Below are 12,581 nucleotides of genomic sequence, written 5' to 3'. Positions count from 1 at the left end.
TCTCTTTGCCTGCCGCCATCCACGTAAGATGCGACTTGCTCCTCCTTGCTTTCTGCCATGATTGTGAGGCCTCCCCAGCCAGGTGGAACTGTGAGTCCATTAAGCCTCTTTCTTTTGTAAATTGCCCAGTCCCAGGTGTCTCTATCAGCAGTGTGAAAATGGACTAATACATCATTTTAAAGTCAACAATTCAGTGGCATTTGGTATACCTATTCACAATGCTCTGCAACCAGCACCTCTATCTAGTTCTAAAACATTTTCGTCACTTCAAATTACGACCTCATACCCATTAAGAAATTACTCCCCATTCCTCCCCCACCTCCTGCTTTTGGAAATCACCAATCTACTTTCAGTCTCTATGGATTTGTCTAATGGGGACATGTCATACAAATGGACTCATACCATATGTGACCTCTTGTATCTGATTTCATCCCCTTAGTATATTATTTTGGAGGTTCATCCATGTTGCAGGATGTATCAGTACTTCATGCCTTTTTATGGCTGAATAATATTCCATAGTATGGATATATCACAATCTGTTTATCCATTTGTATTAGTCTGTTTTCACACTGCTATAAACATACTACATGAGACTGGGTAATTTATAAAGGAAAGGGGTTTAATTGACTCAGTTCTGCGTGACTCAGGAGGCCTCAGGAAACTTACAATCATGAGAAGGAGAAGCAAGCGCCTTCTTCACAAGATGGCGAGAGAGAGAGAGTACAGGGGAAACGGCCATCTTTAAAACCGTCAGATCTCATGAGAACAGCATGGGGGAAGCCATCCCTGTGATCCAATCACCTCCAGACAGGTCCGTCCCTTGATGCCTGGGAATTACAATTTGAGATGAGATTTGAGTGGGGACACAGAGCCAAATCATATCACTGTTCATCCATTGATGGACATTTGGGCTGTTTCTACCTTTGGGCTGTTGTAAAGAGTGCTGCTATGAACATGGGTGTACGTGTATTTGTTTGAGTATCTGTTTTTATTCTTTTGGGTATGTATATACGTAGGAGGGGAATTGGTGGATCAAATGGTAATTCTATGTTTAACTTTTGGAGGAACAGCCATACTGTTTTCCACAGTGGCTGTATCATTTTACATTCCTACAGGCAATGTATGAGGGTTCAAATTCTCTGCATCCTGCACGACACTTGTTATTTTATTTTTCTCATTACAGCCATCCTAAATGGGTGTGAAATGGAATCTCACTGTGATATTGATTTGCATTTCCCTAATGACTAACAATGTTAAAATTTGTTTATGTGTTTAATGGCCATTTGTATCTCCTCTTTGGAAAAATGTTCATTCAGATTCTTTGCCCATTTTAAAAATTGGGCTATTTAACTTTTTCTTATTGATTTGTAAGAGTTCTTCATATATCTGGATACAAGTCCCTTATCAGATACATCATGTGCAAATACTTTCTCCCATTGTCTTTCTCCTTCATCTGCAGGTGGCCTCACCTACAAGGAGCCCTTACTTGTTAAGGGTCATGGGCCCTCTCACATTATTATTTAATTAATATCAATAGCCCAGTCCCTGTATGGCATCTTTGGACTCTTCCAGGATCCTGCTCTTCTCTCAGGAAAGCTGACCCTGGGTTGGGCTCTGCTGCTCTGTCCCCTCTTCCTGCATTCAGGTACTTTGTGGAGCTTCGACCCTAGCAACACCTCCAGCTAATGTTCTGGGACAATCCACCCTCTTTATTCAGATCCCCTCCTGCCATAGTGGCTCAGCCACACAGAAGGAGAGCCATGCTTATTTATCTACTCATAGGAGCAGGAGGAAACTTTTCTTAGTGTAGAACGTCGGCCGTCAGCCTTCCTGAGCCTGCCTCGGGCTCACTGCTCTGCTGATTCAAGCTGTCCCTCAGCCTTGGTTAGCAGTGAGAGAGCTCTGCGGGGCACTCCTCCCTGCAGATGGAGCTCAGTCTTGGCCAGTGCTGCCTCTGGACACCCGCCCAGGCTACTCCCCCTTCTACTCTAAACAGATGTTACCTTGTCATCATGTTCACAGGCTGACCTCATGAGGAACCCCCAGGAACTGGTCAGAGACGTGAGTCGACTCTGTTCAAGGGCTCCCCTATTCTCTTGATTATTCATTTATTCCACAAATGTTTCTGGAGGGCCTGCTGTTGGCCTGGTACAGGTGATGCCGTGGGGCCCTCTGCTATGGACTGAATATTTGTGTCTTCCCAAAACTCCCATGTTGAAAACTAACCCCCAGGGTGAGGGCATTAGGAGGTGGGGCCTCTGGGAGGTGACTGGGCTCTCGGGAGGGTGGGGCTCTTGAGAATCTTGAGTATGGGATCAATGCTCTTTTAAAAGAAGCCCCAGAAAGCTCTCTGTCTCCTCCCGCTATGTGAGGATGCAGCAAGAAGGCACCTTCAGGTGAGGAATGGGTGGGAGAGTCCCACTGGAGGTAGGAGGCTGCGTGGTGGCCCAGGATGCCTGGAAAGGCCCTCAGGATGGTCTCTGCACACATCAAAGATTACCTTATCTATATGTAAAGATGTTTCTGTGAAAAACGAAAACCAAAACAAGTCCTTTCCCACCTGCAGAAAGGCTGTGTCATCTCTGCTGAGGCTCACTGCCCCAGCCAGAAGTGATAATTAGTGCCTTTTCCATCACTTGCTCATGCTCAGTGGTGTCCAGCGTTTTTATTAACACAGGATGTCGTGTATGTATTTCACAGAGCTCATAATTGCATACGTCCTGTGCCTGTCTCCAATTCCTTTAAAATGTACGGGGCAATGGGCAGTGTATTATCTACAATAGACACATTGATACCTTCCTAAATTAACACTTTGCATTTCTTCAGCAGATGTGAGCTATGAAAAACAGTCCAGCACATTTTTATTGTTCTGTTAATTAAAGTGTTTCTCTCCCGAATATAGAAATCAATGGTTAGCAGGCCCATGAATAATCTTTGGGACATAATGAAGATTCCAATGGAAAAGGGGTTGTTAAGAAAGTTCTAGAGGAGGACTTTGGCCACAGCAATCTCAGGATAAGGAGGGAGGATCCAGGACGCTGCTGATATCATGGCTGGGGTGTCTTTCCAATGGAATAGCTGTGTCTTGACACTGTTATCAGAATCAGCACACGTTCTGTGGTTTAGTTGCTTATAGGATGAATTATACACAGAGATAGGCTGGCTGACTTACCTGATACTACAAGATAGAAATGCTTTTTTCTTTTAGTTAAGGTCAATTTTTTTTTATTGACTAAGAATCTGCAATTGCATTAGATAATGGTTCTATTCATTTATCATATAGGTTTATACTTCCTATGTTCTTATTTGAACCTCACAATACTTGTGTAAGGTTTGAAAGACAGGTGTTAAAGCCCTCACTTAATACATGGGGGAAACGGGGATGGGGGTTACAAGTTCTTCCAAGTTCACCCAGAGAGTGAGCCAGGTCCCCTAGTCTAACACCAGCTTCCCGCATCCTATCCCAGAAACAAATGTGCTTCAGGTGTGAAGAGTGACTTGCTTAATCACAACATTTTCCAGATTTACTGCTCTACAAGACTGTGGACAGGATGGAGGCCCACCTTCCAGAAGAAAACAGTAAGATCCGAGGTTTATGTTTATCCCTCATGTTTGAACTTTGTCTCTGACATGCAGCAGTAGCCATAGACAAGACCTTGGAGCACATGCACTGGATACCCCGTCCCCAGGACAAGCCCCTTTGAGGGCTCAGCTCACAAATCCGTTCATTCTTAATACGTGCATGCATAACTGTATCCTTCTTAATGTGTCCTGAAGGCCTTTGTCCTGATTTTCCAGAGGCGGAGCCAGTACAGCTCCTCATCTGCAGATGAATACCTGCAGAGCACAAAGCTTCTTTCCTGGTATCCACAGCCCGGTTGGATATAGTAGGCTAATCCTCCCCTTCTAAAATGGCTCTGAAATCAGGCTGGGGAGAGAGAGTGCAAAGAAGGTCAGTGCACTGAGCAAGTGCTCAGCTGGGACTGGGAGCCACCCTCCCAGCCCTCACCTGTTTCACCCGCCACACGCAGCCACACTGCCCCGATGGAGCCCTGTGCTAGCGAGGCTGGGAGGGGTGAGGGGGCTGCGGCTGGAGTGTGAGAAAGGGTTGAGGAGGGTCCCGGTGGGCCTTAGGCCAGGTGTGCCAGCATACCTGGACAGCCAGAAGCTGAGAAGACCTTGGTCAGAGGTCTGCTGCTGTCACAGGGCCTCAAAGTGAGAAGTGTGGAGTCCATCCTCCCAGAAACAGCATGGCATGTCCCCAGACGAGGCTGCAGTGGGCCTTCTGTGCCGCCGCTAAATGCCAGCCCTGGCTGTTAGAGCCTGGATTGCTGAATGTGTGGGGAGTTTATCTCTTTTCTTTTTTTTTTTTTTTTTTTTTGACAGAGTTTCACTCATGTTGCTCAGGCTGGAGTGCGGTGGCGCGATGTTGGCTCACTGCAACCTCCTGGGTTTCAAGAAATTCTCCTGCCTCAGCCTCCCGAGTAGCTGGGATTATAGGCATATGCCACCATGTCTGGCTGATTTTTGTGTTTTCAGTAGAGACAACCGTGTTGGCCAGGCTGGTCTCGGACTCTTGACCTCAGGTGATCCGCCTGCCTCGGCCTCCCAACATGCAGGATTACAGGCGTGAGCCACTGCACCTGGCCCGGAGTTTATTTCTCGAGGAACATGGTGCCCTAGCTTGTGCCTGAGCAGAGCTGAGCACGCTGCCGTTCCCCTCCCCTGTGCTCCTTTCCTGGACCCTCAGGGTAATTGACCCACAGGTGTGTGGGTGGAGCAGTGTGGGCAGAGACTGTGGTGGCTGGGCTGGGTTGCAGCTGGGGAACAGGCAGGAGGAAGGGAGGTGTGCGCTCCTCTAGGTGTGCACCTTGGGGTGAGAAAGCAAGCTGCCCAAGGCAGGGTGTGCTCAGGTGGGCAGGTCAGAGGCAGAGGCCAGGTGAGAGGCTGTGTGCACCCTGCTTTCTAGGGTCTGTATTCTGAGGCTTTGACATCTAGGGTCTTCCTGACACCGAAGGGACAGCCCCTCCCAGGGTGTCAGTTCCTAGAGACAGGGAACAACTCTGCCTTTCGCCTGTGAACCAAGCAATCCAGAGTCCTATCCCTCCTCTGTGGGGCTCTCATACTCCAGACCACTGTCCCCCTTCCCTAGTCACCCCGAAGCCAGGTACCAGACAACTAGGAACAGCTGCTGCAGACCAGAGCTCTAAGGTTATGCAAAACAGCCAGTCCTGGCCCTGCGGACCCTGCCTCTCCTCTTCCTTCCCACAAAACCATGATGAAGACTCCTGCCCACGTTTCCCCTCCTTCTGCCTCCTGACCCACCTCCGTGTTCCTCTGTGGCCCTACGTGAGTGGCGTGCTTCCTCTGGGAACTGTGAATACAAACTAACGGCAGTCATCTCCTGGTCTGCTGGTCTTCATGTGCCTCAGATTTTGTATTAATACACTATATTTCAAGGCAGGAGCCGTAGAGACTCATGCTGGGGACCTGGGGCCAGATATACCCTTGCTCCTATAGCCTCCCTGCTGCTCCCTGGCCCGGGGTAAGAGCCACTTCCCTGCCCAGCTCTGCCATGCCTGTCTTTGGTCCTCAAAGTCTGCTTGACTCCACCTTCAAAATATATCTTGGACATAAACGCTCCTCACTGTGCCCACCTGGTCCAGCCAAGCACACCTTTCACCTGGATTACGGCAGTAGCCTCTCTAGTGGATTCCCCACCCCATTTTGTTTGCTAGGGTCCATTTCTTGTCCAGCAGCCAGCGTGCTGTTTCTGTGCACAAAGGAGATCCTGGATGCCCCTGCTAGAGCCTTCTGGAGGCCTCTTCTGATGCCCAGGAGAGAGAGCACAGCCTTCTCGCGGTGTCCTGCAGGGTCCTGCGTGCCTTGGACACCGCCCACGCTCTGGCCTCATGCCCATCCACACACACCTTCTTGTCTCTCTCAAACATGCCGCATCCTGTCTCAGGGCCTTGGCATCTGCTATTCCTGCCCTTGGTGTGACTTTCCCTCACTTCTGCACACGATTGCCTGTTTCTTGTTACTCAGGCTTCTCCTCAGAAGTCACCAATCAGCGAGGCTGTCCTTGGCCACCCTTAACAGCACCTCCCTCACCTCTCCATGACACCCGTTTCAGCTTCTCCATAGCTGAAATTATCCTCTTTATCAGCTTGTTTATTGGCTACCTTTACCCAGCAGACTGCAAGCTCTTTGAGGGCAGCCGCTCTCCCTCATCCACATCGTGTTTCCAGTGTCCGGGACAAGGCTCGACGTTAGAAGTCAGTGAGCTTGCCTGACTGCTGGACTGCAGGGTGCTGTAGGATGCAGAAACACTGCCCCTTGTATTTCCCTTGGCTGTCTTTTAAATCACATCTCATATATAAGGTTTTCATAAATGTAGCTCTATTTTCTAATGTGTTGCTATGGTCCTCTCTTTGGAGACAGATCTGCAGACTCTTGTTGTCCCCTTCCCTGGTGTGATATTCCCAATATAACCATAGTGAACGTTGTGGATCAGGGAGGTTACCTGGGGCCTCCAGCACTGCAGAAGCAACACTGAACTGCTCAGAACGCATGCCCTCTCCAGAAGGCTCCATCCCTCCCAGAATGCCAATTAAGGTGGAGAGGCTCCTGTTCCAAGAAAAAATAATCAAACACCATGTCTTGGAAACAAATCGACACCTGGTTGTAGGATCTATAAAACAAAGTGAGGTCTTAATAAAGCAGAAGGGAAATAGATCAAAATCTAAGACAAATGGAGTATTCTTTGCAGCAACCTCATTCTTTCTTCCTTTACATTCCCTCAGCTCTGGAAAGCTCTGTAATTAAAAAAAGTCAATATATGTGGGACTTTAAATAATTGATTAATGTTTAAAGCCCTGTCAGAAAGCTCTGTAGTAAGGTGTCAAGTAATATTGAGTTTCCCCAGCAGAAGCATCACATAAATAGCCTGCCGGCCATAAATATGCACGCAGCCCTGTGATAAACAGTTGTGGTTCTTTATAATTGGTAAATAATTACAGGGACTATAAAACTCTGAGCTGTTACCCACTTTCACAGTTTGGTTAACCTCCTCCATACCACAGGGGCCAGGATGATCTAACCGTATGTGGGCCCAGGGTTGTCCATCAGAACCTGGGGAGGGCAGGGTCCTGGGGACAGCAGCGCTCTGTTCCAATGCAGGGATCCTAGCTTCTGGGGGAAAGCTCTTCCCTGTTTTCTGGGAGGGCATTTGGAAGTATTTTTCCTCTGCCCACACAGAGGTGCTTCACAGTTTGGAGCAAACTGAGTCTGAGGCAGTGGTAGGAACCTTGGGAGCAATGCCAGGCCAAGACTGGGCTTGGGGATGAGCTGGGGAGGAGGTGGCGCTGGGCTCCAGATCTTGGAGAGCTGTGAGAAGTGGGGAACTAGGCCGCCTTCTGTGGACCACGGGAAGTTCCGTGCTCTCTGGGCCACAGCCTGGCACTACCCCTCTGAGACAGGGCAATTCCGTCTTCTCGCCATCCCCCACACAGCCTTCAGGGCCAGCTCGACGCCACCAGCCTACGACACCTGTCCACGGTGTCCCAGCTGAAAGCCTGACAGCACCGCCTGGCTGGCCCATACCCTCTGTGAACACGTGGGGACACATGGCTGAAGGAAAAGGCTTGTCAAGGCCACATTTTAACATAACCGTTCACTTGAGTTTCTCCTCTATGGCATGCATTTTCAACAGGGTGATATCGTCCTCCAGGGAGAGAAGATTGGTTCCTGGGAGTGCAAAGAAATGGATTTTACAATGGTCTGTGGCCTCCAGGCCTTGGTCCTACATGGCAAACTCATTCTTCAGTGCTTAATTTCTCTCTTATTAAATTAAATTACTGCACATCTGACATGGTCACTGACATTACTTCTCTGTGAATGGCTTTAACAATCTCTACTCTTTTCCTATTAATTTCCTTAATTTCTCTCTTAAAATTAATCTCAGTTCTTCTCCTTAGGGGGTGATGATGATAATAATAGTGAAAAGTTGAGGAGCACCGCCCCGAGGAGGGGTCGAATCAGCTCTCTGGCCTGTGGCGTAATCTCAGGTCACAGCTGACTTGAGGACCCCAGGGAAGCATGGAGAAGCACCTTTGAGGGGTCTCAGTAGGCAGAGTCTGCCCTAAGACACATCCGCAGAGGGTTTGGACCAGTCGGGTGGTGCTGTCAGGCTTTCTGCTGGGACACCATGGGCAGGCGTCCTGGGGAGGTGGCACTGAGCTGGCCCCGAAGACTGTGTGGGGGCGGCAAGAAGACAGAATTGCCCTGTCTCAGAGGGGTAGTGCCACGCTGGGGCCCAGAGAGCACAGAACTTTCCCTGTTCCCTGGGATGGGTCCAGGCTGAAAGGATGGAGCCCAGGAGGTGTCTGAGGCTGGGGAGGGGGCAGATGGGCTCGTGGGTCATGGGCTCCACCTTGGGATCTGGATATGGAGAATGGCTCTCCCTCTGGACTCCGAGACGGTGAGGCCCTGTCTCAGCCTGAGCCCTGTGACCTGGGGGCTGGAGCATGTGTGCTTTCTGCTTCACAACTTCCTCTAGAGTGAGCACTGTCCCTGAAAGAGGGCAGGAGGGCAGGAGGTAGGAGCCCCAAGGTCAGGGAATCAGTGGTTTTCAAACAGTTGTCCAGGCAGGGTAGGAGTCCATGGGCCATCCACTTCCAGCCAAGTGTGACGTCGTCATTAGAATAACAGCTCTGTCCAGTGAGCCCAGGCTGTTCAGGTTGACCAGAGGCTTGCCAGCCACTTGAAGCCCTGGTGAACTCCTGCTTGCCTTCAACACTCCACACAGGTGCCACGTCCCTGGGAAGTCTCCCCACCTCCAGGCCCCAGATGAAGAGACCTGTTGGCCCTGGATGGTGAGTGTGGGCACCTCGGCTCCCGCACGTGGCAGCAAGTCTCTGTTTGTTCTTCTGTGCCGACTTGACTCCAAGCTCCTTGAAGGCATCACCAGAATTTCAGTGCTTAGTGGAGGCTGCTTTATAGTATTTGTTCAGTTGAATTGAATATGCTTTAATTTTTCAGTTTATTTTATCTAACACATCTTTTTAAAGACTCTGGAGGAAAGAGGCATGTCTGGCCCAAATTAAGGATGCTTAGGTGGGATCACATCTCTGGTGGTCTGGCATGATGGCGGTGGCGTAACTGGTCTACCCTCAGAGCATGGACCAGTGGGACCAGCAGGCAGTCGTGGGTAGGGAGGGTGAAAGCCCACCCACCTTTGGGTGAAGAGACCTGGTTCTGGGTTCAGATCTGTTGCTCTGTTCATTTATACAATGGTAATAAAACTAATAATCCCAGTAGTCCCTGACCAGCTCACCCTGAGGACTTCTTGTGAGTCCCAAGAAAGCTAACATAACTAAGAACAGATCAGATTCCCATCTGGATCTTTTCCACCAAGGTTCAATCCCTTAGAAACCTTGACTAAAGGCAGAAGAGTTGGCTCCTCAGAAAGCACAAAGACCTCACGTGAAGGCTTGGGAGCTACCAAGGATGGCGCCACAGAGCTCTGTAAGGTCAGGGGCAGTGCCTAGTGCTTGTCTGCTACACTCTGGGGCCTGTCTCAGGCCTGGGCAGGTCGTAGAGACAGTCATTGAAGACAGATGCTGCCCCTTCCTTTAAATGAACCCAATATGTGAAAATTGAATCTTTCATAAAGAAATAGGGAGTCTTATTCATAAATATCCAGCTCCTTAAATAAATTTAAAATGATTTAATTTTCAAAATTGGTTTGATTTTTCAAGAACTGTATCTATTCATTTACAGATTGTCTAAACTGAGGTACATCATTATTCATCTTGGTCACATGGGAGCCCTAAGAGAATATACACATTCAAGGGCTTTGTTTCTTCACTGTAGAGGGAGGGTTTAAGGGTTAGACCACCAAAGCTAATTTCTAATCATCTCTCAGAGGTTTTATTATTATTATTATTATTATTATTATTTAAGTTCTAGGGTACATGTGCATAACATGCAGGTTTGTTACATATGTATACTTGTGCCATGTTGGTGTGCTGCACCCATCAACTCGTCATTTACATCAGGTATAACTCCCAGTGTGATCTCTCCCCCCTCCCCCCTCCCCATGATAGGCCACGGTGTGTGATGTTCCCCTTCCCGAGTCCAAGTGATCTCATTGTTCAGTTCCCACCTATGAGTGAGAACATGCAGTGTTTGGTTTTCTGTTCTTGCGATAGTTTGCTGAGAATGATGGTTTCCAGCTGCATCCATGTCCCTACAAAGGACACAAACTCATCCTTTTTTATGGCTACATAGTATTCCATGGTATATATGTGCCACATTTTCTTAAACCAGTCTGTCACTGATAGACATTTGGGTTGATTCCAAGTCTTTGCTATTGTGAATAGTGCCACAATAAACATAAGTGTGCATGTGTCTTTATAACAGCATGATTTATAATCCTTTGGGTATATACCCAGTAATGAGATGGCTGGGTCATATGGTACTTCTAGTTCTAGATCCTTGAGGAATCGCCATACTGTTTTCCATAATGGTTGAACTAGTCGCAGAGGTTTTAAAAGAGTGCCACCGTTTCTCATTTGTCCTGGAAAGTTTTATATTATAGGCCTACTTACAGAGGAGAGGTGGATGCAAAGATCCTTTTTCCCCCACCAAAATGAAGGCCTTTATACTGTGAGGTTAGGCTTTCAACAACTTCAACAATCTGCAACACAGTCTTAATTACAGTAATGAACACTGTCACCACCACCACCACCATTACCATCACCATCACTATCATCATTACCACCACCATCACCACCATCAATCATCATCACTATCACCACCACTACCACATCACCATCACTATCACTGCCACCATGATCACCATCACCATGACCACCACCATCACCACCGTCATCCAGCACCACCATCACCACCATCCCTACCACCACCACCACCACCACAATCACCACCATCATTATCACCATAATCACCATCACCACCACCACCACCATCATTGTCACCATCACTATTGCCACCACTACCATTACTACTATCACCACCATCACTATCATCATCACCGTCACCAAAACCACTATCACCACCATCACCATCATCACCATCACCACCATCACCATAACTACTACCACCATTACCATTACTATCACTGCCACCATGACCACCATCATCATGACCACCACTGTCACTACTACCACCACCACTACCACCATCCCTACCACCACCACCACCACTATCACCATCATCACTATCACCACCACCACACCATTACCACCACCATCACTATCATCATTGCCACCACCATTGTCATCATCACTGCCACACACCATCACCACTATCACCACCATCGCCATCATCACCACCATCACCATCACTATACCACCATCACCATTACTATCACTGCCACCATGACCACCATCATCATGACCACCACTGTCACCACTACCACCGCCACCACCATCACCATCATCACTATCACCACCACCACCACCACCATCACTATCATCAGTGCCACCACCATTGTCATCATCACTGCCACACACCATCACCACTGTCACAATTGCCATCATCATCACTATCATCACCATTACCATCATCACTACTACCACCACTATCACCACCGTCACCCACCACAACCATCACCACCATCCTCACCATCACCACCATGAATACCACCACCACCATCACTACCACCACCATTACCACCACCATCACTACCACCACCATAACCGCCACCACCATCACTACCACCATCACCACCACCACCATAACCACCACCACCATCACTACTGCCATCACCACCACCATCACTATCACCACCAGCACCACCATTACCACCACCATCACTATCATTATCACAATCACCAAAACCACTACCACCACCACCATCATTGTTGGCATCATCATCACCACCATTACCACTATCACCACCATTATCATCACCATCATTATCGCTATCACCACCATCACCACCACCATCATCACTACTACCACCACCATCACCATTACTATCACTGCCACCATGACCACCATCACCATGACCACCACTGTCACCACTACCACCACCATCGCTACCACCACCATCACTACCACCACTATCACCATCGTTATCAGTATCACCACCATCAGCACTATCACCACCATCACCACTATCACCACCACTACCACCACAGCTACTATTAATAAAGCACTTTGTGTAACATGATCTTATTTCTTTTCAGAATAACAATATAAAGAAGGAATCATTATTTCTATTTAGTAAGTGAAATGAAATTCAGGGAACTGAAGAAAATTTGATGGACACGGTAGAACATTCTCATTTAGTCATTCACTTAACAAATAATTATTGAGGCCCTCATATCTCAGGTATTGTTTGAAATCTTTTTACTATATTAGTTTAAAAAAGAATTCTTTGATTTTAAAAATGAAAAAATTAAAAAATACTAAGCACAACCTCAATTGTTCTGTCATTGCCAGCCTGCATGCCAATCGGGATGAGGCAGCTGGATCTGTGCTGACTCTGCCTGTCTGACCTGACCACCCTTGGGACTGACCTTTCTGGTCATTCTGCCCATCCTCTTCCC

This window comes from Colobus angolensis, unplaced genomic scaffold, assembly GCF_000951035.1.
Source record: "Colobus angolensis palliatus isolate OR3802 unplaced genomic scaffold, Cang.pa_1.0 Scaffold20, whole genome shotgun sequence".
NCBI classification, from domain to species: domain Eukaryota; kingdom Metazoa; phylum Chordata; class Mammalia; order Primates; family Cercopithecidae; genus Colobus; species Colobus angolensis.
This window is presented reverse-complemented; position numbering follows the sequence as displayed.